Source organism: Leptonychotes weddellii, chromosome 3, assembly GCF_054177405.1.
Source record: "Leptonychotes weddellii isolate Sample4059 chromosome 3, ASM5417740v2, whole genome shotgun sequence".
NCBI classification, from domain to species: Eukaryota; Metazoa; Chordata; class Mammalia; order Carnivora; family Phocidae; genus Leptonychotes; species Leptonychotes weddellii.
Window position 1 is genome coordinate 174,742,731 of NC_138371.1, and position 25,739 is coordinate 174,768,469.

Sequence of the window (25,739 nt, forward strand, 5' to 3'; positions counted from 1 at the left end):
GGTGGGGCCCGGGTTGCGGTGGCCGGCATAGAGCTCTTCCATGTCTGGGAGAAAAAAGAAATGTGGTAAAGTAGGAAATGAGGGACAAATTCTTACTGCATACTTGCCTACTTGGATTCAGTAACCCTTGTTCATAAGTCTTTTGTAAAACAAAAAATTTAAAAGAAATGTCAATATATGCTATTTCCTTCCTTCTTGCTATAGGAAGAAATGCAACTTTTTTTTTAACTTCTTGGATTCTATGTGCCTAACTCTTCAAACTTTGCATTAATATACATTTTTCTTTATATTTAATTTCTGTGACAGCCAAATTATATGCCCTTAATTGAATTAAAACAAATTAGATTTGAAAGGAATTGAGGAATAAAAATTTGGGATGTTCATTGAAAGCTTTCTTATTGCTTGAAGCTCTCTGAAAAAAATCTCTCTTCCTTAGGAACGACACCAATTAAAGACGTATTAGAGTTAATGCCGGTAACGTCTTTCCATAGCGGGGGTGATTCATAACTGCTTCTGATCCTGTTATTTCAAAACTCAAATGTCAAGCATCTAAAAGCAGGATGCGTTTCAGGGAGGAGCCTGCGTCCTCCCACGTGTGCTGGGGACGGAGCCTCTGGTGAGCTGGGAGTTGGCCAGTCCTAGAGACCTACCAAGGAGCCTTACGCGACAACGCACATCAGGAGAGGGGGTGGGAGTCACAAGCTCAGGGGCTCAGAAGTGTGGAAAGATCTTCCAGGACGTTGGGCTCAAATCTGCCGTCCTCCCAGCCCCTGGCCTGCCTTCTTCATTCCCTTTGCGTGTGCATGGCCGGTTGACCGTCTCCGTGGGGTGCTCCCTGTCCCTGAAGAGAGCCCAGGCCACCTTCCCACAACTGAACTGGGAGGAAATGATTCCTTGGATGAGGCAGGACTCTACGTCCTGTGGCCCCACCTGTTGCCGATGCCCCACATTTGTGGTCTTCGATGGTTGAAGGCGGCCCCCTGCTCTGAGTTGGGATTCCTGCCCCTTTGCCAGCCCCAGTGTCTAATGGGGAGATGCGGTGACCGTTGGAAGGCGCTGGTCCCCAAGTGAGGTTGTCGAGCCAGCAGTGTCCACACCCAGGAGCCGCTTAGAAACGCAAACTGTCTAGCCCCTGTTAGACCTACTGGATCAGAAACCAGGGGGTGGGGTGGCCTCAGTGGTCTGTGTTTTAACAGGTTTTCCAGATGATTCTGATGCCTCCTGAAGCTTGAGAACCACTGTCTTGTTTCCTCTTGGTCTGATCAAATGCAGCACACGTGGCCCAAGTGCTGTGGCCGTCTGTCCGCAGAGTCGGGTCTGTCCCTGGCCCGTGGCAGTGCCTTCTTGTCCTGGATGTGAAGAGCGTGGCCTCTGCATGCTCGGTGTTGAGCTGCCCAGCAGGCGGAGGGAGGCCATCTCCGGGCCCCTGGGTTTCTGTTGACAGCTGCCCAGTGGGGTGGGCATTCCTGAGTCTCCCCCGCAGCCCCTGGGGCGTGGGGCGCAGGGCGCAGGGCACAGGGGTGGTGTCGGCCCTAGGCTCTGCTGGCTCCACCCCTGCGGGTCCTCCACCTCCTCTGCCGGCAGCCGACCCACTGGGGCTCCAGAACCAGGGAGCACGCCTGTGTTTCTCCTGCCACAGAGGCCACGTGGCGTGAGAAGTGTGGCTCTGTCCCTACACCGCACGTCAAGAGAAGAGGCAGTACGGTTTCCCACCTCTGTAGCTGCAGTTCTTGCTGCCGTTTCTGAGCTATCGCGGCAGCCACGGGCCGGCTCCGTGGGGCCCCTGGTGGCGAGGGGGCCACGCCTGGCAGAGCAGTGAGGGGCGCGTGCCAAGGCTGCGCCGCTCCCCGGGCGGGTCCGGGCTACGGGCCAGGGGAGGCAGCGCGTCGACAAAGTCGGGCACGAAGTGGAGCAGGACCGGCCCCTGGGGAGAGCCGCGCGTCGTCTGCGCAGGAGGCCGTTTCTGGCGTTAATCTCAGGATGCTCCACCAGGCTTGCGTCCTGCTGCAGAGGGCCACCCGTAGGCCCAGAGCCGTGATGCCTTCCTTCCTGGGGTGGGAATTACTGGTCAGCTCCCATCAAAAAGACAATTTTCCTTTTTTTTGGAGGAAGCAGAGATTGTGTGGAATCAGCTGCAGGGTCTAGGCCAGCCTTCCACCCTGCACGGATGAAGGGGAGAAAGCTTGGAAGTACAGGGTTTTGGGGCAGGGTGGCAAGCCCGGCTCAAAGCTGGCGTGCACCCTGTCGCTGGTACGGCCTGGGTGTTGCACGCAGAGACTTGCACGTCCTTGCAGCTGTGGCGAGTGGTGCCGAGTCCCCAGATGGAGGTTTGACAGGTAATTCCCACAAAATGCCGTATCAATAGGGGAATCCAAGTCTGTAACGAAGGAGAAGATGCGATTTCCCTTTCCTTCCCCTTGTTCTTTAGAGGAAGAACCTATTGGGTAAGTGGTCTCTCTCTATGCATCGGAGGATGTTTAAGCAAGCACTTGGGTTTTCACTCTTACCTGCCCTGCGGGCACAGCATCAGCTTGCTGAGCCATCTTAGGCGCATGCACAGGAGGAACGCTGTGACCACTTGAGGACCTGTGAACACACCTGCCGGAATGCCTCCTCAGGGACGTCCTTGTATTTTCATCTGCCAAAGCACATGGCCCTCCGAGCTGGTTTGGGTGGTCTGTGTCGGGAAGAGACCCTCCAGGGCTGAGCTGACCATTCTGCGTGCTCCCCTGGGCACTACCACAAGGCCACGGGGCCTTCCCTCGCCTCTCCGTCGGGAAGCAGACCACCCGTCTCCTTCCCCTGTCTTCTCCTTTCCCTGGCTACCAGGCAGCGTTCACCTCTCCCTCGTCACCGCCCCTGGGGAATTTGCTAGACTGTGGCTCACACTGGGCTGTGCCACCTGCTCCGTCTCCCAGAGCACCGTCAGTGCCTCGAAGGATGACGGCCAGAGGCCTGGGCTGCACACAGTGGCACAGAGCCAGAATCCGTGGAAAGAGTGAGAAGCGGGGCCGGATGGGCAGCGTTTCCCCCATGCGGGGAGAGCCAGACCTGGGGATGGCAGATTCAGTCACTCCTCTGCCTGCACTTGGCAGCAGAAGGATGCCTTTTGCCAAAGTCTCGGTGCTGTATAAAATATAGCGGGGCGTGCCTGGGCTCCCTTCCACCGTGCTTTCTCCACAGAGGGCTGGAGGCGACTCAGCCACCCTCATCTTGTCGCAAGAGCCTGGCTCCAAGTGCTGGAGCGGACGGCGCGGAACGAGCAGGAGCCTCAGCAGGACGGCCGGGTGCGGTGATTTTTCATGTGTCAGAGGGACTGTCAAAATTCACGGTCCTGGGAGAGTGTCTTTCTCACTGTCATGGACGAGATAAACTCTCCAAAACGCGACCACAACCAGGCTGCCAATTCCGCATTTGCATTTAGTACTGTAGTTACAAACGAAACACGCTGCCAGAATGCTTTATTTTGGCTTGGGAAGGTAAATTGTAGTAATTATATTGGGACACAGAAATGCATACTTGAATTGGAAGAAAAGTCACGTTGCCAAAGCTAGAATCTGTCATTTAGGGATGACTTTGCATGTGTGTGTTGCACTGAAAGGGGTATATTTGCAAGCCCCGTGGTCTCTCTTAGGATGAACACGCTGACGTTAACCAGCTTACGGAAGGAAGGATAGGAAGTTTCTCCAGAACATCCAGAGGATGGTGGGGGAACTTCCCCATGTGGTAGCGAAATGTTAAACTCCAGAGAAGGTCCTCCAGGCCTTCTGAGGGCTGTAACCAAGTGTGGCCAAGTCTGCAGCGGAGGGAACGCGGTCTGCGTGCTGGCGTCGTGTGCACCCCAGCAGTCGATACGGGGACAAAGGGCCCCAAGCTGGGCTTTGTCTAGTTACTGTTCAATAAAAGTGCTTTGCTCCCAGAAGAAAGTGCAGCTCCCGGTTTTGAGGGCTTGATATATGTAGATATTAAAGTCCTCATCAGAACTCTGCGCACACTGTTTCTGTTTAAGAGACGGGTGAGGTAATTGGAAAGCCTCGCCCGGGGCCGTTGTGCTGCGGTGCCATAAATCTCAAGGGGGTGACGGGCGCACAATGGTCACACTCCTTCACTATCAGGGTGGCCCGTGTCTGAACTATTTATTAACTGAGATGTGAATGGGCAAATGAAGGGCCAATTTATATGTTACACAGGGAGATGTATTACGACTGCCTTAACCATCGATTTCCTTCCTTCGTTTATTCTCGGTTGGGGTGTCGACGCAGAGGAGGGCAATAATGGGGGGGGGTGTCCTTATCAGATGTTGGATGTTTCCCCAGACTGTCTGCAACCATTAACCTTCATATTATCTGACTTTAGTGATTAGTACAAGGCACGGAAAGCCGCACTGATGGCCGGTCTGGAGGGGAAGGGTGAGCTGAGTTATGGGGGCCGGGTTTTGCTGACTCTCTGATGCCACGATAGCATTAACGTCGCTGCTGCGGAATGGCTAATTTGTCATTCCTTTCATGGTGTCGTCTGAGAGGGGTACTAATGAATGAAGCAGCCGCTGCGTGGTGTGGCCATGCTCGGAGGAGAAGGGTGTCTCCAGTGCAGTCTCCCAGAGCCGGGCGGGTGGTTACAAGGCCCGTTGCTCGAGAAGGCCAACTCTGATCTCGTTCCTCTGGCTTTCTTTGCTGTCCCCACCGGGCACGTGTGGGGTTGCGTCTTGATCGGCTAAACCCAGAATCCTACTCTCTTCCTGTCCTGGTGATCTTCAGTCCAGGAGGCGGCTTCCTGTGTGGTCCTTCTGAGCCTCCAGCTGCTCAGGCCTCTCGACTCCCTTTGAAGGGGGCTCTCTGAGCTTGTCCATAAGTGGGAGCCTGAAACAGTGGCAGGTCACCCAAAATAAAAATGTGCTTATGTCGGCAGCCTGCACTCAGACCTGCATCATTACGATCAGGACTAGCCTCCCAGCCTGCAGGAGGCATCGATGAAGCCTGGGGCAAACTTAGAATTCTAGCACTTTCACGGGTGGGAAAGGCCATGATGATCGTCTTGCCCAGAAAAGCCTGAAGCGAATGGCCCAAGAAGAGCCATGTCAGGCCTTCAGACTTCTAGCCACAGTGTCCCCATCCCCAGTTTGTCTGCGGATGCTGGAGGCAGCAAGTGGACTGCTTCAGGGTTTGTTCAAAGATTGGGTTTGCTCAGATGTTGCTGGAGTTGGCTGGCTTCTCCCTGTTAGGGGCCTATAAATGTGATAGGTGCCATCCATGAATGGCATTGCATGGAATTATGGTGGGTAGGTGGGCAATAAGGGAGAGGGGGATATTTTCTTCTAAGAAATTTTCAATTAAATATTCACTATCTGCTTTTTTTAGGGTATAATAAACTCTGAAGTATAAACGATAGCAACATATAAATTAATAGAATTTTCTTGGCCGGTGTAATGCTTCTGAAGACATAAACAATAATAGTTGAATGTTTTAATCGGCTTGGGCACCTGCCTTGGGTCTTTTCTTGAAATCAGAAGCGTTCTGTGGACATATGTGATGCCCATGGGCTCTTTCTACAGTGCCTGCTTTGTTTCTGGCTTCATCTGCCCACTGCTGCTGAGCATGCCCTCATTCATTCATTCAGCTGCACTCACTGGGCACCTACCCTGTGCCCAGCCCCAGAGGTAAGTGGTGAACAGCACCAACACAGTTCCCACCTCCAGGGAGCTTCTTGGTCCCATGGGAAGAGAGAGGTTGAACAGTAACTGGGTGTCATGAGGCAGGACAGAGATGTGGGATACGGTGCGGGCACGCGCCTGGAGGGCCAGCTGAGGTGGCCTGAGACAGACGGAGTGGAGAACCCTCAGGGGTCTTCTGGCTTCCCCTTCCAAGGCCTTTTCCAGGACTGCCTTGCAGAGCAGCAAAAGAATACAATATTGGATCCTTCTTTCAGGTTCTGAAAGTGTATGTTTGTTAGCATTCTGAAGCGTATACATCCCATCGGCTCGTGTGCATCACTCTGTCCTCTTGGGACGTCCGTCCCTGGAGTGGGTTATGGAAATCATTCTTGAGTGTCTAACAGAGTTCACACATTAAGAAACCAAGCCTTGCCGTCTGTCAGACACCTGCCATCAGCAGAGTGTAGACAGGGCTGGGCACCAAGGCTCTGGTGCCCGTCATAGCAGATTCTACAGGACAGTTCTTCCTGTTAAAAGCCCTCCTGATTTTTTGAGATGTTTTTTAAAGAAAACTGCAAATACGTAAGAAAGAAGCTGACAGTATAACGAACGTGCCACCCAGGTGCAGTCATTAGCCAAGTACGGCCAATCTGATTTCAGACATACCTCTTCCCACTTACCCCATCTCATATTTTTGAAACAAATCCAAGATGTCATATTATTTCATCTGTAAGCATTTCAGTATATATTTGTAAAACAGAAGGACAAATTTTAATATAATGGTAATGATGATGTCACAACCATTCCTTTAATATCACCAAATATCTAGTGTTTAATTTCCAGTAGTCTCAGACCATAATTTTTAACAATTTTTGTTTGAATCGAGATCCAAATAAGATCTATGGATTGCACTTAAGCCTTTTTTATTTATTTATTTTTATTTATTTTTTTATTTTTTTTAAAGATTTTATTTATTTATTTGACAGAGATAGCGAGAGCAGAAACACAAGCAGGGGTAGTGGGAGAGGGAGAAGCAGGCTTCCCGCCGAGCAGGGAGCCCGATGTGGGACTCGATCCCAGGACCCTGGGATCATGACCTGAGCCGAAGGCAGATGCTTAACGACTGAGCCACCCAGGCGCCCCACTTAAGCCTTTTTTAATCTGTAGATTTTTCTCCACCATTGTGTTTTTGTGTTTTTCCCCCTGCACTTCTTGTGTTATGAGTTGAGGAAATTGAGTTGCTTGTTCTATAGGGTTTTCTACTGTTTGAGTTTTATCGATTGCATCCCCATGGTGTATTTAACTTGTTCTTCTATCCCCTGTATTTCCTCCAGATTGGTGGTTGGATGCAGAGGTTCTCACTGGGGGATGCCACAGCTGGGGGCTGCTGGTGGCATCTAGTGGGTGGAGGCCGTGGTGGTACTGAACACTGGTGATGTTCAGGGCAGCCACTGCAGAGAACTGGGGGCCCACAGTGTCAGTCGTGCTGGGTTGAGAAAGCCTGAACGAGAGTGAGGTGGGAACTTTGGGCAAGACTGTCCCACAGGTGGTGATGCATTCTTCCATCAGTGGGCACACACTGTCCGTCTGTCTCATGTTTGTGAAGTTGCTGTTATACTTCCCAATGGCTAGATCTACCGTTATGAAACAGTGATGTCCTGAGTCCACGGGTCCTGACTCACTGACTGGCTGGAATACTTCCGAAAAGAGAAACCTCCTAAACCTTTGAGATGCTCTCTTAATTCTTTATTTTACCATGCAAGCCACATCTTCAAGGCTGGCTCTTGGACCCAGAAGTGGTGTAAGGACCCTTTGCTGGATTATCTGTTCCCAGTGTCGGTCCAGAACTAGGGCCACCATAACTAGAAGCATGAGAGACTTTCTTTCCTAGCCCTTAAGGGAATTTCTAATAAAAATGGGGAGATGAGGTCTACGCAATCAGCCATGAAGAGTTTACTAACACATAAGATAATAAAATTAAATACCACCGGCAGCACAGGTTAATTGCAGTGTGGTTGTGCAGTCGTGGATATGGGAGTTTGAAAGAGAAGCTCGTGCTGGGTAGATGAAGCCCGGGAGGGGTGGGGGTGGCGGTGTCTGGTTGACGACAGGGTGAGAGCGAGGATTCCGGAACCGACCGTTGGGGTTGGAATCCCGTTTCTTCTGTGTCCTGGATGGCGGATGGCGGCTAGCTCACCCTAAGCACGCTCTGTCTGCTCACTTCCTCAACGGAAGACGGGGGTCATACCCTTGTAGGGCTCCGGGGCTCTGAGGGTTCCACAAGCTGCCCTCTGTAAGACACTTTGCGCAGCTTCTGCATGTAGCAAACAGTGTCAGCTCTTATGGTCGTGAGATGGTTTCCTTCCCATCCTAGCCTTCTGTGGTTCTGACCAGAGCAAGCTCATGGAAGGTGTGGGATTAGAACTGGGCTCTCTAGGCTGGGAGGGGGAGGGAGGGCCAGGCTGATCTCTGGGTACCACCCAGCATCTCTCCTGTGGCGGTGACAGAACATTCCAGAGAGGCTCTCCCTGCAGTCCCTGCCTTCTGTAGAGGCCGGACCAGACAGGTGACAGGGCCTGGGATGTTCTGTTTGGGCTCTGAGGAGAGATTTTCTTTTTTATACGCTCTTCAGTCTCTCTCACCCCAGCAGAAAGCGTGGACTGTGGCGTCTGGCCATCAACGGCAAAGGAGGGAATCGTAATGCTTGCTGGCTCTCCCTGGATGCGTGCATGTCTCACCACCCTCTCCCCCCACGCCAGGAGCGCAAAGGCTGGGGCGAGCATAGCATGTGCATAGGCAAGAACTGGCCTTTATGGGCAGACATGGTTCTGAAATCCGTGTCATTGAGGGGCCAACAGGCATGGAGATTTTGTTAGAGAAGACTTTGGCTTTGGGGAAAGGACTTTCTGGGCTCATGTCGCTTTCCCTCCTCCCCACTTAGAGTGAAGTTCTCTTTTCCTCACAAGACACAGGGAGGCCCTAGCCAGGACCAGTAGCCACCCCAACGGACTGTCCTTTCTTGCTTCCACTGACTGGGCCCTGCTCCCCCCACCAGCCCACGTGTCCTGCTGCTACCCTCGGACAGTCGTGCCCTTATTTCAGGGCTGGGATGCTAACCCGGGGGAAGCCCCCGACTCCAGGGGTCCTGGCTGTGCCTTCCTAGGCCGCTCACCCAGGCAAAGCCGGGCTCCACCTCCTACTGGCTGAGGGACAGCAGGTCAGTCCTTCTGTAAGACTCCGTTTCCTGCGAGATAAAAGGGGATTATTAGTGCTTTCCACCTCAGAGGGCTGCTGTGAGCAGAAAGCAAGGTTCACAAGTGGAACATGTATTCCGCGGCAGCCGCCTTCTAGTCAGGACTCCGTCTTTCTTAGCTGCTGCTGTTTTTATGATGTGAAGTGAGCAGTGAAAAGTGGTAACAGGCAGGTTTTATTACCTGCCCAGTGGAGGTGAAGAGAGCTCCCTACTATGTGCCAGGCATTGCACCTGGTGTTTTCAGACCTGTGCCTCATTTGGATGCTGTGGTTGATGATAAAGAGAGGTTGATGATAAAAATCACCAATATGATAAGAGCAGCTGACCTGTGTGCTGCTCACCATGAGTCAGGCTCCCTGTAAATGCGGTCCTCCAACCACCCTGCAACACGGCCCCCACCAGCACCGTTTTTCAGACAGGGATTTGTCTGAGGTCGTACAGACGGTAAATGGCGAAGCCGGACTCTGGACCCAGTGTTCTGTGACCCCAGATCAGCACTGCCAGCTCACCAGCACCCACACCCAGCACCCTCGTCTTAGGCACGCTCGTTCGGGGTGATGGTCCCAAATCTGGGATGTGTCAGCAGGGCGGCCCTTTACCTTGGCTGGTGCCCCTTTCGGCTTCCACGTGGGAGTGTTTGTGCACCTCTGTGCTTTGGGCAGTGACTGAGGACTTGGCCACGTTTCTCCTTCGCTTTTGCAGAGGAAAGAGCAATTGCAGACGGTGCCGTCGCTGACAGCTGTGCCCTCCCACCCACGACCCAGAAAGCTTTTACTTAGAGCCTCTTGTGTATGCTCCCTCCCCCACGATTCAAACAGATCACTGTTTCTCCCGCGTTCTTACATTTAATGAATGCCGGCGGGATTACTGAGACTGCGGCCAAGTACAGAATGCATTGCCAACCTAGAGGCGGTCACATTCAAAGATTTAAGAGACATTACAGTGAAAACAGTGAAAACAAAACACACAAACAGCAAAGCATGCACCTGGAGAAGTGATGCTGGAATGTGGCCCCCTCCTGTCTTTGCACGTTGAGGGCTGGAAATCTGCGAAGCCTGTGTTTCCTGGGGGCCCACAGAGCCACTGGCCCCGCCCTCTCGAGCCCCTGCAACTGTTACCTCAGTAGCATCCTCCTGGCATCCTCCCTCGTCTGTGTCCGTGGGGCATGGCCGTCTCTCTTGCCGTGCAGTCTGCTGGGGGACCAGAGCCGGGCACTTAGGAAGCCCTTGGCATGTCTGTCATGTTTGTGTCGGGCCCTCCACTGACAGCCTCCATCCCTGCGGCCTCCTCGAGGACTCCATGCCCTTGCTCGAGTGCAGGGTGTCGCCCAGAGGTGCCCGAGCTCCCTGCTCCCCCGCTGGCCTCCCCCGCCCCTGCTGCATTGGAAGTCAGAGGCGTTCTTTAACAATGCAGACTTGGCCGTGACCTGCCTCCTCCCACTGACGTCTTGCAGAAGATGCTCAATCCAGACAAAATGAAAGAGCTCTTCTTGCCTTCCCACTCGGTCACCTATCACCCGAAAGCGCCCGCAGGTTCCTTTGTTTCCACTGCGCTAAAGGAAACCCACACGGCGTCCCACTAGCTGTCCTAACCACTCCCCACGCAGCGCCAGCGGCATTCAGCACGTTCCCGCTGCTGGGCAGCCCCACCGTCCGTCTCCAGAACTTTCCCATTTCCCCAAACCGCAGCTCTCCCCACACATCTCCCCACCCCCGCCCCCAGCCCTGGGTGACCTCCATTCTAAGTTCTGTTTCTGTGGATTTGATGACTCCAGGTCCTTCCTCTGTCTGGAATCACGCAGTCTTTGTCTTTCTGTGTCTGGCTTATTTCATGCCCATGATGTCTTCAGGGTCCGTCCATGTTGAGATGTGTGAGGAACACTCGTGGTGTGGATGGACCACATTTTGTCGGCCATCTGTCAGTGGACACTGGGGTTGCCTCCAATTTTGGCCGTTGTGAATACTGCTTGGACAAGGGTGTGCAGATAACGGTCGGAGTCCCTGCCCATGGGCTCTTGAAGGCGCCGCCGCCACTTCTCGTGCATTCCGGGGCACTGCTGCCCCCGCCATCCCCGCCGTCCCCTGTGCACTGGCTCCTGCACCAGCCGCTTGCCCTGTGAAGGCTTGGCGCACGTGTCCCCCTCTGCAGGGGCCTCCTGGATGCCCGAGCTGAGCCCGGGTATCACACTCTCCTCTACCCTCCTCCCTACGCTGCTCATTGGTGGAGCTTCACTGCTCAACTGCAGGACTAGCTGTGAACCTTTTGGGACCCCAACACATAAATATGTGTCGACTGGGTTCACAAAGACAGAATCAGACAGCATGGCAACCTCAGTCCGTTTGGGCCCCAGCTCCACACCGTCCTTCTAGCCGGATGCACGCACACTCCCTTCCCCGCAGAGCCCCTCCTTCTGCGACACCTTTGTCCTCCAGGCACTGTTGGGGCTCTTCTGCCCGACCACAGCTCCTCTCCGCACAGAACACTAGTTACCAGACGCCCAGTGGCTGGGTGGGCAAGCCAAGGGCACAGGGCTCTGCAGAGCCGGTCACTTTCCCCAGAGTGATGACAATGCCTTTGTCTGAAGAAATGCCGTGCTTTTATTTTAGTACAATAAAACGTGAAGCCATTCACATTGGGAAAAAATATGTCAAAATAAATAACGGAAACCACTTTTCATTGACTTCTCTGGTCATTTGACCTGACCCTGAGCCTCAGTGGTCAGCCCTTTGGCTAACTGCAGATGCCACAGAGAGATTAGTCCCACAGTTACTGCTGATTTCCTTATGCGTCAATTTCCTGGTTTTATGTTCTGGAGTTTGCCCTGGACCCACAACAAAAGCTTGACACATCTAGAGAACAGCATCCATTTGTCACTGGCCAGACCGGATACCCAGGAGAGCAGGAATCACAGATCAGCATCTTCGGTGACAAGAGCCTCACGGAGATATTCATTTGACCAGCGCTCTGCCCAGTGGGCCCACGCCAGACCAGTATCTGCGGCTCCAGGGCCGGGAGGACGTCGCCTGAGGCCGTAAGAAACCCACTCTGATGGCTGACAACTGTCCCTTGAGTTACCACCCCCACTTCCCAGCCCCGGCTCTCTATCCCTGTGTTTAAACTGCTGAAAGCAGCGGGGGAAGATGGTCCTTCTCTGTCGGCGGGTCTGAGTGGTAGCTAAGGTTACATATTAATGTAACCCACTCCTTGGGTGCTGGTGCTGTAATAAAGCATTTAGCTGTGAGCAAGCCTGTGTGTTTGTAGTTATTTGTTTCACTGAGATTAAAGAACTCTGAACTTTCAGTGTGAGCTGTTTATTGTATTGAGCTGTGTTTAAAGGAAATCTGCTGCTTCTTCATTGACTGGAGTCTCTAGCTAACAGCACTTTAAAGAAGTGGAAAATGCTCAGTTATCACCCGATGTGAGCGGGATCAATAATCGTTTAGTAGCGTCTGATGATTGGAGGAGTTGTCACACACGAGAGCTCTGTCCTTGAGTGGCTCTTCTCAATCCATTGTCCACCTCTGTCTGATAATCAGACCGAAAATACGGGGGGAATCCTCCCTTCTTAAATCAAGCCTGTGAAAAACACTGGAAATGTTGATGAAACCCCCCACCTCATTGTTCAGCTCGGCAGGGAGGAAGGCCTGGGAGCTGGGTGGCTTTCTGCGGACCGATGGGACTGGAAGGTGCCACTGCATCGAGACACACATCAAGTGATGTCAGGAGCAGGTCTCCTGACGCTGAGAGGGCATTTAAGAAATTTGGGTTTCAAGCCCGAAGTAGTTGCTGTTTCTGTGTCTTTCCGTCCTTCATGTCTCAGTGGGGTCATGGCACACGAGGCCTGGCAGCGGGCGCTCGGGAGTTTTTGTGAAGGCTCTGCCGTGGTCTGGGAGGCATGAGAACAGTTCCCAGTAGTGGTTTCCACCTGCAGTCTGCCCCCGCCCATGCTTGACATCAAAGGACACTGTGTGGACACCTCGGAGCTCCTCTCGGGCCTGCTCCTTCAGCCGGTCAAGGATTTATCAGGACCTGCTCTGGGCAAGACACTGTCTTGGGAGTGGGGTCTCAGCTGCGATGGGCCACGCATCCGAGGAGTCTCTGCTGGTGACAGTGTCCCTCTGCCCTTGAAGAGTGAGGAGGGCCAGTGGACGGTGCGGATGCTGTCTAGGCCTGTGAAGCAGAAGGTTGTGTCCGGGCTCTCGCGATGGGGAGCCCATAGCAGGCTCTGGGGTCCTGTCCGCTGTGGTAGGTCAGACCCTCATCCGTCCCGCCTTTTGCCGTGACTCACAGCCTCTCCTGGGGGACCAGGCAGAATCTGCATGGGCCTGATGGCCTTCACCGATGGAGGGTCAGCACACGGGTCGTGACCGATGACTCGAACGTGCTTACGTGGCAGCCTGGGGGGCCTGCGCTCTCCCACCTGCCTTGCGGAGAGCAGCCTCGGGCAGCTTGCCGGACCTGAGCCCCTCATGCACCCCCAAAACTGCATGCGAGATTGGGGAGTCTGCACTGCTCTTGGGGAGAATCCCAGCTTCTGTCACCTCACTGTCTTTGTCCCTGCCTAGAAGCCAAGATAAATCAGGTCAGCCACGTCCGTACACAGGTACCCCCCCTCCCCCCTCCGAGCAGGCACTGGCCAGAATAGAGCGAAACGTGTATGCGCGCACTTCGGTGGAAGTAAACGCTGCACCGTCGCGTGGCCCTGGCGTGCTCGCCCAGGAAGCGGGCTTCTCCTGGGGGCTGCCCCTCCCTGTGCCAGGCGGGCCCGCTCCTCGCCTCGAGCCCGAGCGGAAGACAGGCCTGGCCTCCCCACAGCATGCCCTCCCCCGAGCTCGTGTGTGCACATGCTCATGCATACATGCACACACCCACGTACACACTCGTGCACCCACACACGTGCGTGCGTTTGCCCATGTGCACACCAGCACCCACACTCACCTAAGACAACAGGAGAACAAGGCCCAGTTGAACACCCTCAGGAGCAAACCCTAATTCTCCTCTGACCCCGGTGACACCCACGGCTAACTTCAGCCCCATCCAGACACCCTGCTTTCCTGCCTCCGCGCCCCTCTCCGGCCGGCCCCGACTGATGGATCTGACCATTGGCACCGCTGTCTCCCACCCACCTGTCAGCCTCTGATCCACTCTCTCCACAGCCTGAGGGGTGCCTCAGCCGCTGGAGAAAGTCACCGTCGTGCGCACAGCCCGCGGCCCCCGCCTTGTCCCGCCTTGCCACGTGGTCTGCCCGTCGTACTCCCAGCGAGCGGCTCTTGTTTTCCCCACAGGCGAGCCCAGACCTTTGCCCTCCGGCCCCAGTGCCCACCAAGTCCACTTCCCTCTGCAGCGGCGCAGCGTGGGCTTCTCGGCTGTCCCAGAAGGAAGCCTCAGGCTGCCCACTCCTGGGAGAGGGCGACTCCTGCTGACCCGACCCGCCAGCTCTCGGCTCGTGGAGGGCCCAGGCTCCCCACGCTTGCGGCCGGAGTTCACAGTTGGCTGTTTGCGGTCTCTCTGCCGTTGGCCGAATGACGGCCCCTCAGGGGTCCCCGGCCCAGTCTCCAGAGCCTGGGAATGTGGCCTCCTACCTGGCCAAGGGGACGGGGTGGGAGACCATCGTGGATCACTCAGATTGTCCCCAGGACCCAATCTAACACAGGGTCCCTAAAAGCAGAGAACCCGCCTGGCTTCCGCCAGAGAGAATGATGTGGCGGTGGAGGACGGGCCAGAGACATGCAGCGCGGCTGCGTGTGCAGATGGAGGAGGTGGCCGCGAGCTGAGGTGTGTGCGAGTTGGGAAAGGCAACCAACCTGGCTTTAGCCCCACAGACCCGTGTTGGACGTCTGACCTCTAGACTGTGAGAGAGTAAGCTGGTGGTGCTTTAAGCCGCCGAACTTGGTGGCAGTTTGCTACGGTGGCAACACGGAACTAACCCCCTGTGTGTCCCCAGCACCTTGACCATGTCCAGCACGGACCCATTCTCGGTGGGTCCTTGTCGAGTCTGTGGAAGAGTGAGGGAGCGCACCGGGCCTCTCTCCTCCAGAACTACACAGAGCCGTCACCACTTCGCACCCCCGTTTCCTCAGCTCCCTGCTCCATCAGCCGCTGCTGCTGATGGCATCTGACCAAACGTCTTTCTTCATCTGAAACTTCGGGGGCATGCCCTCTTCTGGAAACTTCTCTTCCCATGGCCCCTGCACTCCCATCGCCTCACTCCTCTCTGTCTGCCATTTGCTTCCTGCCTTTGCTCTTCATCCCAGGCCTGCGCGGCTGCTCTCCAGGCATAGCGCTCCCTCTCACAGATCCCACAGTCCCCTTTGAGTTGATGGGTCCTTATTTTCATCAAGACTCAACTATGCAGATTTTGGCCCTCTGGTCACAGCACGCTGTGAGAGAGAAGCGTGCCACATCACACATGGTCAAGTTATGTTTCTGCCAGACTCCATGATGTCGGTGAGCATTTCAGAGTTCCTTTTCCTCAGGGAAAAAGGTTGAGTGTGCCCCCAAGATTTTAGTGTGTGGCCAAAAAAGCCAATCTGCATTGACCCCCGCTGGACCTCGAGCACGTGAAGGAGGAGGACCATGGTTTGAGCTTGTGTGTCCAGGACCTAGTGCGCTGCCTGCTGCATGGATAGTAAGCACTGTGGCAATAAAGGTTTTTTCTAGAATCACTGTTTTCCAGAGTATGCCTGTTTGTATCACCAAATAACGTCACAATTGTGTACCTTTTGGTTTGTGCCGGAGTTTCTAGAAAGATCTTTTAGATGGCAACTGCCTAAAGTATATGTTGGCACTTCACGTGATAAACGCAGGTATTGCCTCTAAGGACAGTCTCCATAAATTTCATGTTCGAAAGATGTCGGCCTGTTGCCAGGCCCCAAATATATCTCTTATGTCATTATTTGCTGAGGATTTCATGCAAGGAAGGGCTGTGCTAGCCTCGAGCTCACTAAGAGAATTAACTTGCTGAAGTTCAAGTAAGACTCTTTAGCAGGCTAGATTCTGATAGAGAAACCCAGGAACCTGCAATGTGTAGCCTGTTTTTCAGAGAATGAGCCTTCCTTCTTCTTTTTAGTTGTCAGCTAACTCAAAGAGGGGGACATTTATTTTCCATTTGACATGTTCTGTATTTTTGAAGGTGGGAAGGCATCCTGTTCAATAACAGGCATCCGCACTTTTTCCACACCATTACCTTCTCTGGAACTCCCTTCTCCCTGATTCTGTACTGTCATTTCCCCTCCAAGGCTAAATTAATTGATCTCGCCTCATGCCCATTTTGATCGCTTCTTGATAATCACTAACACAAAATGGCTTTCATTTACCCTCTCTGTGTCTCACGGGCGGCCACCGCAGGAGAAGCTCCTCTGTTCGTGTGGTCACCAGCATGGTGTTGTGCAAGCCTGGGCTCTCCGTCCATGGGGTTGAGTTGAAGTGGTCAGTGAAGCTGCCTCATCCAGTGCATTTCAAGTTGGAAGCTCCCACCCACTTTAGGTTTTCAGGTTGTGAGTTGTACTTTTGACCACTCTTGGCTTCCTGTCCCCTCCCATGGCTACTAGGAGGGTGTGAGGGTATAAAGGTATGAGGGGTAATAATATGTGAGGAGTACTGGTGTGAGGGGCGTTAGTATGAGGGATACTAGTGTGTGAGGGATACTCATGTGGCAAATAATAGTGTTTGAGGGGTCCCTGTGCGGGAGGTACTAGTGGGAGGGGATAATAGCGGATGAGGAGGACTACTAGTATGAAGGGTCCAGTGTATGGAAATCTAGGTGACAGATAATTTTAGCTTGCAAGGGATTTATGTGCCAGTGAAGGAGACTGGAGAGAGGACCGAAACTCAGGGTCACTGGCGAGCTCACCTCCTTGCTTGTGTCCACAGGGGGCGTGAGAACAGGGTTCTCAAGAGGAAGCTCCCGAGGGTTCGAGGCCCTCAGAGAAAACAGACTTGGGGCTCCACCTTGTCCCTCGACAGCCTTTCCGACTGGCTCATATTGAGGGGTCACATTGAGGGGTCCGCTAGATTCAGCGCTGCCCCGGTGAGGGGAGTGGAGCAGGCTTTACCCTGGAAGAAGCCGGGAAGATGAGCAGCTCCTCCATCAACAGCCTCATGATGAGGGGGGCCTAAAGCCTGGCCGAGCCCCAGAGCCTCTACTCCTTTCACGCTAACATCTACTTTTAAGTGAATTTGAGAGGCAGTTGTTCATACAGCGGGAAGAACATAAAAATGCCTCTAAACTCGCTCTGGATAATGGCTTGCTTCCTCTGAGGGGATGGTCTGAAGAGTGTAATGGTCTCAAGGATTACAGTTCAATTTCTAGTGTTAACAGCAGAGCTGGAACTTGGAAAGGCAGTGAATGGCCATTTTCACACATTTATTACTAAAAGAAAGGATATTTTCCAATTTCTGCCTTTTTTGCCCCTGCTTAACAGAAAATATTTTTTTCATGCACCTATGAGCAGGTATAATGCTGTTCTTTTTATGTATAACTTTTAATCTTAGGTCAATACTGTTTTTTCTTTTTCACTTTTTTCCTGCTTTTCTTGGAGGAAGTGCATGTATTTATATATTTTGGAATGACAATAAAATAATGCACTTCCAATGAACTTTGTGATCAGCCATTTATATGTGGTAGAATCATTCTTTTGGGACAGTATTTTAAGATAATTTGAATTACATTTATACAATTTTGTGTAGTTTTTCCAGTTAATACTGTCAACAATAACCTGGCAGGCACATTTAAAGACATTCCCACAGCTCCTGGTCCCTTTCTCTTGTCGGAAGGCCAGCCTTAGCCTCGTCCAGCTTGGCTCTTCAGTCTTACCTCCAATCCATTTGCTCCTTTGCCCCTCCCTGTGTCACTGAGCTGGGAGAAGGTTCTGGCTCCTTCTACACTGGAGCAGAGAGAGAGGACGAGGCAGGAAGGCCAAAGCTTTTCTGTAGCTGGGGGTCTGACTTCAACCTGCTGCTGAGGGCACCACCAGGCGGGTTCAGTGCTGGCCAGGCTTGACTTGTGTGGGGCAGCCGTCCCAATGCTCACTTTCTCCCATGGGGGGGGGGATTCCTCTCCAATGGCCTGTCTTTTGCAGGGGGCGTGGGGCACCATGGGATGGCACGCACCTGGTTCCCTCCATCCGTCCTCCCTGCCAGGTGCCGGGGGAGGGGGGAAGAGGCCTCCACTGGAGTACCCTCTCCTGTATGCTTTGCCTTTTCTGTTTGAGGATGGTCTCTTTAGCTATGGTTGACCTGGAGGGGTGGAGGGCAGTGAGTGGTGAGGGTTCTCCAGCCCTCCTGCTGGAAGGAATGGCCTGAGTACTGGCTCCCACTGCCAATTCCCATTCAGTATCTTGCCACACTGATGGTAACTTGATCATGTGCGTGTGGAGAAGGGAAAACAGCAGCTGGGCGGGGGAGGGCTCTAATCTCGAGCTCCCTGGGCACTATCTCAGACCTGCAGGCTCGGTCTAGAAGGGTCTAAGTCAGCCCATTTCCTTAACCTTGCCAGTGCCACGTTACTCATCTGTCAGGCAAGTACTGTCATGATGCTGGAGTTACAGTTTGTCCTGATAATAAATGCAGGGCCTGGCATGGAATTATTTATAAGTATTAACTCTCATAATTTTGTGGATACGTTTCCATAAAGGATGCCAAATGAAATCTGCCATTTTATAACCTTCTTTCCATTCAACGAAGAAGTCCTAAGTAATGTGTGCTCTGGTAAAACTTCCTCACCTGGCCCTCGCCTTCCCTGTTCCCCGGCGTTCCTTCAGGTTGAGAGAAGCACATTGTGACCTCCGTGCTAGGGTGGCTGTGAGCCAAGGAGGTGAACTGTTGGAGTTCAGTGAAGGATTAGGAGGTTGTGGTAATGATGCGCTACACACGGATATGTGCACGAAACATCACCGCTTCTGTTTTGGCATCACCGGGAAGATGCTTCACGTGAGCCCCAAAGCTGTTGGCAGCACTGCTCGGGTGCGATTTGCCCTGCCTCCTTCCCTTTGCTCCCTGGTGCCTCTGGAGCTGAGAGTAGTAGCTCTCCACGGAAGTTGCCCAGGTCCTGGCAAGGCCTTCAGGTACCAGGAAGATGCTGGGTCTGTGCTCGGGGTGGTCACCTGGTCGAGGGCGGCTCACCCCATTCCCCCCCACCCATTTCTCAGCTCCATCTCAGATTTGCGGATGGTTGGGGCTGATGGCATCCGGCACCCCGAGAAAGGACACTAAGGAAGGAGAGTGGCAGCGCCCCAGAGACGGGGAGGTCTTTAGCACGTGGCCTGTGGCTCTGCTCACTCCTCACAGTGTCTGGTGCGGCCACTGGTGACTCCGGCCCCATGCCCCGTGTGGCAGCCCCAGCTGCAGGGCCCCCCGGGAGTGCCCGATTCCGTGTGCAAAACCCAGGATGGGGCGGGGATGGTGCTAATGCAGGTCTGCTGAGGAAATGCTCCTGCATGTCATGGCCTGGCTCTTGGAGAAACTCGGGTCGGCTGTGGGAAGCGGCAGCTCAGGGCTGCTAACATGATGGGAATGAGAGTCACCCAGTCTGGTCTCCCTGAGAAATATGGTAACCACTGGCAGAGCTGGTCTTCAAATGCGTCTCCAGGCCGAGCGAGCGCCTCCTTCGGGGCTGTTCTGGGTGCCTGCACAGCCGGGTCATTAGGCGGCTTAGAGATGGCTGGGCACAGGTGTCCCCAGAGGCTTCGCGGAGTGCCTGGACCAATACGCCCTGTGTAATTAGGCAGATTAGGAAAGATGCCGCATTATAAACCGGGATTTGGTAGAGGCAGTGTAGTAATTTTTTAAAACTCAGTTTAGTGAAGATGGATGTGCGCGTGTCAGCCTGTGTGCAGCGGTCCCCAGGGTGTTGGCCCTTACCCCACATACGTTATCCACACAACCCACTGCATGCTCCCATCCACGCTGCCCACGTCCGGACTGGCGGTATCTCAGCTTCTTGCACGGCACGCGTGACTCGAGGCATGTACGAACAGCTCCGTTTTGTGTTTGCACATGAAACCCATGGTGAGCATCCCTGGACAGAGGAAGGCCAACTTGCAAAGCCTCGGTTTCGTCCTGATGGAGGGCGTGTGGCTCTGGGTGGATGTCTCCTTAGCTCTTCTTTAGTGGCCAAGATGTTTCTGCTCTTCATTATGGAATCAATGGGAGCACCTGGCAGAGTCAGAGAGGGTAGATCTAGAAGGCCCCAAATCTGCCTTTCAAATCACTGACCCAGGTGGCTGAATGCCCACCACGTTTTGAGAACACACATCTAAATTCGGACCTAAAAGATCTGGCCTTAGTCAAACCACTTTTATACCCTAGAGTGATCAAGATTTGGTGAGTGAGATCCTGCATGAGGGGGGTGTCAAGGGGGCAGGGCTGCCACCTGCCCAGAGAGTACCTGTGGTGGGAATTAGAACAGATACTCTCTGCGTAGACCCAGCCCCCTTGTGCCAGGGTGGGTGGCTTGGCAAACGGAGTCCCAGCTGGATTTCAGCCACCACCATTTCCCTTAGGGGCTGTCCTCACACTGTAAACAGTCTGCCCGACCATACTCAGTACACGTGAGTGGTGGACAGCAGGGTCAAAGAGATGGTGTCCTGGTTCTCTTGCAGCTTATGCTCTGAGCAGTGTTTGTAGGAAGGGGGAGACCTGAAAGAAATACTGAAAGAAGCCGTTCCAGATTGTGCTAAGGGCTATGGGGGATGAGGCGCTGAGAAAGAATGCTAGGAAGTCTTCCTTGGGTTGAGTGGTCAGTGTCCCTGAGAGGAAGAGAAGGAGTCAGGTCAGCATGGAGCAGAGAGAATATTCCAGGCAGACAGAATAACAACAAGCTCATGGGCCTGAAGAGGGAAAGATGCAGAGTTTGAGAACTGAAAGAAAGTTGGTATGGATGATTATATTGGGATTTTCCAAAATGGAAAATGTTTTTAGTTCTATCTGATTTAGTACTTGGCAGGAAAAGTCATTAGAAGGAATTGGGAACCAAGCAAAACCCTTCTAGAATGTTTGGGAACTTTAGTTGCCTTCCATTTGGGGGCAAGGTAAGTGACAGCCCACGGAGTTAGCGCTAAGAATCAAGAGGGAGGAATTAGAATCTTTTACGGAATGGATGTTGTGAAGCACCTACCATGTGTCCACCCGCGTGCTAGGACAGATCACGGAGGCGGCCCTGACATGGCCTGCCTCTTCCTTCATTCTATCCACGTCAGGCCGGCTTCTCCTCTGCAGCCTGCCCTTCCCCTCCCAGACCACTTCTGGTTCACGGCCTCATAGCGCACAGCTCCCCAGATGCCTCCGTTGCTGCAGGGACTGCTATCTGCATTCCCCGCAGTTGGCACAGTGCCTCCACACAGGGGTGCTGAGGAAGCACCCCGCCAAGTTCTTGGAAGCCACTCTTAGCATCCCGGACCCTCCTGCCACCTCTTCCCAAATCTCCAGGCCTGCCAGGCTTATAGGGTCTTCCTTCTGCCCCTGACCCCAGCTTCATCCCTGGCTCCTCTCACCTTCAATATCCAGCTCTTGTGGGTGGAATTGTGTTCCCTAAAAAGATATACTGAAGTCCCAGCTCTTGGGAACTGGCGAATGTGACCTTATCTGGAGTAGGGTATCGGGGGGCCCATATGCAATGACTGTTGTCCTCATAGGAGGAGAGAGATTCAGACAGAGACACTCCATGTGGCGATGGGGTCAGAGATTGGAGTGATGCAGCTAAGTGGTCCAAGCCAAAGCATGCTGAGGATTGCTGGCAGTCACCGAAAGCTGGGAGAGAGGCCAGGAAGGCCCTCCCTAGAGCCCCCAGAGGGAGCTAACCCTGAGACACCTTGATCTGAGACATTTGTACCTAAAACTGCGAGAGGGTAAATGTTTGTTTTTTTAAGCCACCCATTTGTGATACTTTGTTATGACAACCACAGGAAGGTGGCACGGCTGCCCATACACCTCTTTCCCACTTCTCAGATTCCCCCTTCCTTTCTTCTACTCCTTCTCCCAGTGAGCCCTATGCTTTCATCCCATCTCAGCCTGGCCTCTGCCTCTGAAGAGTCTCCTCAGACTCCTTGGACTGGCCTGATAAGGTCATCATTTGTGACTTCACTTTGCCTAGTTCTCCCCCCCACCCCCCCGCGAAATGCTATAATTCTGCATTTGTCATGTGACTTTGGTTATTTTCTGGAGGACCTCTCACTGGATGGTATACTCCATGAAGGCAAAGACTGTCTGCTTTGCTTGCTGTTATATCCCAGCACTGAGTACAAGGCATGGCACTTAGATGAGCTACTCAATAAATGTTGGTTGGATGGATGGATGAGTGGGTGGGTGGATGGATGGATGGACGGATGGGTGAGTGAGTGGGTGGATGGTATGATGGGTGGGTGATTGGGTGGGTGGATGGATGGATGGATGGGTGGAAGATGGGTGGGTAGATGGAAGGTATGTGGGTGGATGGATGATGGGTGCGTGGATGGATGGATGAGTGGATGGGTAGGTGAGTAGATGGTAGGTGGATGGATGGATGGACAGATGGGTGAGTGGGCGGGTGGGTGGATGGAGGCATGGGTGGGTGAGTGGGTGGGTAGATGGATGGATTGATGAGTGGAAGATTGAAGGGTGAGTGGATGGATGATTAAAAACAAATGAAAGATAGTATTCTATGGAGATTTTCTTGGTATAGCACTAAATTATAATTCTTTTCCGTTCAAACATAACAGGCTCTCACTGGCTTTCTTCGAGACCTTGAATAAGATTCTGTCCAACTTTTGCATACAGTTCCCAGAAGTCTATACATTTTGTACTGTCTCCATTTTACAGATACGGACACTGAGGCTGAGCATGACTTACCCGAGGCAGATCGGGAATTCTGCCTGTGCCCTTCACATCCACAGCCATACCTGCTGTCACAGTGGCCGACCGTGGCAGGTGCTGAGGCTAACTCAGCAGATGGGGGATGGGCTGGGGCAGTGTCGGAGGCCAGCTGCATGCCTGCCTCCCTCCCTTTCCCTGCCCGACGCGAAAGGCCTGTTGGAGGGCTCGGTTGGCTCACTCCAGCATTCTCCCCTGTGTCCTGTACACTTTGATGTGTCCCCCTTGCTTGCTCTCTGCGGCAAATCCAGGGAGAACGGATTTCTCTCACTGTTCTAGAATCCTCTCTGGGGATTCAGTGCGTGCTGAGCAGCACTGTGCCTGGCTGCGACCCCATAGTGAACAGTGACTATTTCCAGTGTCTCTCATGACCCATTTATACTTTGCAAACCGTTTTGAGAACTGATCTTTACACAGACCCCCACATATATATTTCTGCATATTTTCATGACATTTTCCCAGAACTGAGCAGGAATTTATGAGTGTCTCTATAAAACGTAACTCCCAGATGATGTGAGAAAAAGCCGATGGTGTGCGTGCGAGGTCCTGGCGGTGGGCAAGGGCAGAGAGCACCCTGAGCTGATGGGACTGTGGCTTCATGGTCGGGGCTGTCGTGTTCCTCCCGGAGCCTGTCCCAGCAGCGCGGCCCCGCGAGGACGTGCGTTTCCTGAGCCCTGGGATAATAATATACTTCCGATTTGTTTGAAATAAACTAGGCATAAGAAGTGAGATTAATGATATGTCCAGTCCCAGGGTCATCACTAAAATTAGCAGAAGCAAGTTGCATAATGCAAGTGGTGAGCGTCCTTTTTTCTGGTGCTCCTGAGCCAAACAGAGCGGCCGGGGGATGAGTAATGCTAGCCTGTTAACGAGAACAAGAATGCCTACGTAGGGAGGCCGCCAGCTTCCTTGCTGATTATTACCCGCTACTTGCAGGTGAATGGAGTTTGGGGTTAAACGTAAGAAACTGCTCACTACCTCCCACTTTCTCGTCCTCCTTCTCCTCTCTCTGCTTCTTCCCTGGGAGTTTTATAAATAGGGGGACTTAAAAAAAAAACCCAACATAACTCTCAACAGAAAATAAAAATAGCAGTGCCTCCTAGAAGAACACATCGCGGGCCAAAGGCCAGGCATGGGTGGGAGGGCTGGCTTGTGTCTCTGGTCTCGCGATGGCGGCGGACCCTGGCGCAGGTACAGAATCGATCCACGCACCAGCACTGGACCTGGCATTGTGTTCGTCTGCACTGTGTTCCTTTCCCTTCATGTCAGATCGTCAAAATCAATCCCTGTTTGATTTTTGCAACAGCCAAATGGTCAGCTCACAAACGACAAAAGAGCCCTATTCACTTGCATTACAAATGCACTTTTGCAGCAATTTAACCAAAAGAGAGAGAGAGATTGAGAAACGCGACTCCTAACCAAGGACACGATTTTCCTGCATCACTTACTATGTGCCCTGCTTCCTCGGCCCTCCTGTGTGCTGCAGGGCACCGTCCGCAGGCTGCCGTCAGTGCGGGTGGGCGGGCAAGAGGCCTCCTGGCAGCATCCGCGCCTCCGCCACCGAGGCCCCGGCTGGGCGGTGTCTTTGTGTGGCTTGGAAGGATTTCAGCTTCCACCTTCCCCGGCCCCCCCCCACCATGTAGGTAGGGCAGGTGGGGGGCCCAGTGTCCACAGCCCCTGACCCACTGGTGCCTGCTGTCCCCCCAGCCTCTCTCGAGGGCCAGTGTGACCATAAATGCAAAGATCAGGAGGAACCTTGAGATTTGCTTTATAGAATGGGAGACTTTTAAAAACAAAAAAAATTTTTTTTTTTTCTGTAATTACCTTCCAAATGTGTAGAAAGCAAATGGATAGGATATCACAAGGGCTTTTACACTTTTCTTTGAATTCTCTCCAATCTTAATGACCTATCTTATTGGTACAATGCTATCTTCTCTTTGATTTCTAAATATTTGCTATCATACTTAATTTATTCTGAGATATTTTTCACATTTAACAGTTTTAAAATCAGATGCATCTTACCATCCAGGGCATCTCACAATTACAGCTGGCCACGGTTTTCCTTAGTGGCGCAGAAGATAGGGGAGTGTCTTGTAACCGGTGGAGTCCTGCACCTCATTTCAAGTATTACTATGGACGTTCTGACCTGTGTCCTTCAAGACAAGGTTGGTACCTGTCGCTCCACTCCTGGGGAACGCGAGAGCCGGCTGTGGGTTTGTGGCCGCCTTCCCTGGACGGGCCGAGAACTGGCACAGAGCAGCCGATTTGTAATCATGTCGAGGACAGTTAGAACACCACCAGTCCTGATTTTCTAGAATTCCGTATTATTGTACAGGTATGTGCGTGTGCGCGTGTGTATTATTTTGGGGTTGTTGGTGAGTGGTAGGACGATTTACCTTACAGATTCCAAATCCTTTTTAAAAAGATAAACAGGTTTATCTTATTATTTTATACTCCGCCACTTTGACCAGATTCTGGCAATTTCTGGCTTTAATGTATTAGATGTCTTGCCTCTCACTTCTTACCCTCTCTCCCTCCTCTCCCCTCCTTCCCTCCCTCCCTCCCTCCTTCCTTCCCTCCTTCCACTGTTCCTCCTTCCTTCTTCCATTTCTTCCTTTTCCTTCCTTCCCCTCCCCCCTTCCCCTTCCCCCCTTTCTGGGTTCAAGCCTTGCTGCTGCCCCCTGGGATGTTTGTGTGCACTGCTCCCCTTTGCCAACCTCAGCTGCAGGGTTGGTTCTTCTTTGGCTCCTTGCACGTTACAGCTCTCTCCTGCCCCTCTTTGGTCAGGATAAAACATGTATTTCCCTGAGTTTTTATTGGAAATCTGCCTGAAGCTCCCAGTGGCTTCTCTGGTCTCTGCTGATCTTCCGAGAGGGGCAGGAGATCCTGGCGGGTCCTGGTTGTTGGCCACATAAGTTCTTTTGCGTCCTGGGCACTGGACTCCTACTTACAAAACTAAACGAGGTTGCAGTTCTTTGGGGGATGTCTCAG